Raw genomic sequence first — 3,273 nt, 5'->3', positions numbered from 1 at the left:
CAGAGAATAATTTTATGCCGTTGTCCCTAAAACATCTCGAACACGCCTGATCGAATTTATTTGCATGGATAGAGAAAAGTCTGTATAATTGCTGCTTTTAAAATTCATTTCTGCTGCTCTCTCTCTCCCACAGGTCTGCCTGTCTTATTCCACTTACTGAATCACTGACACGAGAGAGAGATAAAGCTTTAAAAAAATCAAAACGGGCCTAACAGCACAAACCGCATGACTGACTGACTAAACGACAGCCACCTGTTCAGCTAACGGCCGTTGAGGGAGAAAAATCAGACACAAACACACAAACACTGACTCAGAAAGCAGAAGTGCACTCTGGGGCATGTTTGTGATCTCAGGAAGTGACATCATACATGTTCATGAGCTGTCGTGTCCTCCCAACGCGGTCATCAGGGAGCCTGAGACTCGTCTATCAAAGGAGTATTTATGCAGCGCCAAATAAACAAACTTCATGTTTTATTCAGCATGAGGTTTGAGAAACTACGTCTAACCGCACTCATCTGCATAAATTATACATGCCACACGCTTACATTTTTCTACATCTACTAGTCTCTTAATAAAAACACAGCCTGGAAATCACCTTTCAGTGTGTGCTGGGATTCGTCGTTAACTAAATGACATTTCGAGGGGAGGAAATCGAGAGCGGCCCTCCATAAAGGGGTCGTAAGGGCTGGAATAACAGATCGCTCCCTAATGGCTCTTTCTGTGGATTTCATTTATCTTGGCCTTTCCTTTTTAACGATACTGACCTGATCATTTCCATCTGAAGCGTGTAAGAATCAATCATCTGTCCGCTCTGGAATTATGTAGCTTACAGCTGCACTATAAACTGAATTATTTCCAACATATCATTTTACATAAATTTCTTGTGTTAGTCATTTCCGAACTTAGCTTATCCTTACAGAGGTCATCTAACTGCAGAAGTACAAATTATGAATGTTTTTGTACCAAGAGACCTTGAGGAACATTATGACTGACTTCTAGGAAGAAATAGGTAATAAAAAGTGTAGAATAAGAATTTTGAAACTAACTCTATTAACTAGTGTTTTTCACAATACACATTTTCAGTTTTGTTCCATCAAGATATTTAAATTAGATTTTTGTTGTATTAATAGATCAGTTTTTTTATAAGCAATTTAAATATATTGGTAAGTTTTGTTCTATTCAAAGATTTAAATACTGATTGGTTAGTTTTGTTCTATTACAAGATTTAAATATCGGTTGTTTTTGTTCTGTTGAATTACTTAAATATTGTTCAGTGTTGTTCTATTAAGAGATTTGAGTGTTGTAATTTTTTTTCCATTAGGACATTTACATATCAGTATTGTTCCATAAAAAAAATGTATTTGGCAGGTTTTTTTATTTATTTATTTCTATTAAGAAATTTACATATCGGTTGATTTTCTTCAACCGATATGTAAGATTAAAATGTTAGTTGTTTTTTTTTATTAAGAGATTTAAATGGTTTTGTTTAGTTTTTCATTAAAAGATTACATATTGCCTGGTTTAGTTAGATTAAAAGATTTTATTGTTTGTTACGTGCTATTCATAAATTGAAATATCGGTTGTGTTCTGCTATTCAAAGATTTAAATATCGGTTGGTGTTGTTTCATTAAAAGATTTAAAATATCTGCCTTTTTTATGTTAAAGAAATATTGGCTGGTTTTGTTTGATTAAGAGACGTAATTGTCAGCTGTTGATTTTCTGTTTAAAGGTTTAAATATAAGTTTTGTTCTATTAAATATTGATCGGTTTTGATTTGTTCCAAGATTTAAATATTGGTTGTTTTTGTTCTATTGGAAGATTTAAATTTTGATCAATGTTGTTCTATTAAGAGATTTGAATGTCATCTTTTTTTTTCCATTAAGAAATCTACATATCAGTTTTGTTCCATGAAGAGATTTAAATGTCAGTCATTGTTTTTCCATTAATAATCTTAAATATCAGTCTTCTGTGTTAGATTAAGATATTAATTTTGTTGTTGTTGTTGTTTGTTGTGATATTCGTAAATTTAAATATTTGTTGTTTTCTCTATTCAAAAGTTTAAATATTGGTTGATGTTGTTCTGTTAAGAGATTTAAATGTCGTTCTTAAATATTGTATTTAAATATAAATGTATTGTCCTCATTTGTAATAAGTCCCTTTGGATAAAAGCATCTATATGACTAAATGTAAATGTAATGTTTGTCTTTTTCTTATGTTGTTTTATTAAGATATTTAAATGTTGGTTTGTTTGTTTGTTTTAGATTTGCATATTGGTTGGATTTGTTTTATTAAGAAGTTTATATATTGATTGGTTTTGTTCTAAGCAAAAGTAAGACGAAATGGTTTTCACGGTTGTTGCATGTATAAGTCTGACACTCAGAAACACGCAGAAGTGGATTTTGATTTTGGAAATGAGATAATTATAGCTGGTGTATGGATGGCAGGATGCATTTTATAGGAAATAATAGAAGATGTTTTAAAACGATTTCAAAGCAAGAGTTTAAAAACGAGTCTGTGTGAGCTGTCAGATCTGTCAGGACGCTCCTCCTTTGTATGTCAAGGTGCTGTTAGGGGTCCCAAAAACATAACATTAATGATTCATGATCCATTTTATAAAGAGAACTGTCAAATCCAAAACCAAAGAAAGAAATCTACCAGAGAAAAATTTTGAGTTATTCAGAGTTATTCCGTTTAGGTTAAACTCAAATCTGACTCCATTATTTATTATTTAATCTGACTCCGTTTTAGTATGACCTTGAATTTAGGTTGGAATTGAAATTGGTTGTACGTCTGTTTCTAATTAGTATTCTTCTGACATTTGATTATTCTAGTTAACTCCTACGCTTATATTAACTTGTTCATTCGGGTGCTCATGTTACTAACAAGGATACAGCGTAATCTACTAGAGTCAATAATCACAAAGTTAAACAGAATAAAATCAAATGTAACAATTTATTATCAGTCAGGTAAATATGTGTTCTGCCAATTACATATCCAATTGAAACATATCAAATCATAGCATTATAAAACATCAAAATCTCAAAGATTAATCTAAAAGTAAAATATGCATACCTGACCTTAGAAAATACATAGTATGAAGTGAAGAGACACACCACACTATGGGCTTTCTGGCTACAGAATCGCCCTGATCCTTTTGCTGCAATCGTTTAAATACCTTAGACCAAGACAAACATCCCCCGAGATGGAGACAGGAACTGACCATTGGAATTTGCATTAACTCAGGTCCCAAGCCTGGGTGGTTTTTTACATGGA

The sequence above is a fragment of the Carassius auratus genome, chromosome 15 (assembly GCF_003368295.1).
Source record: "Carassius auratus strain Wakin chromosome 15, ASM336829v1, whole genome shotgun sequence".
In the NCBI taxonomy this organism is placed as follows: domain Eukaryota; kingdom Metazoa; phylum Chordata; class Actinopteri; order Cypriniformes; family Cyprinidae; genus Carassius; species Carassius auratus.
Note: the sequence above shows the minus strand (reverse complement) of the source record.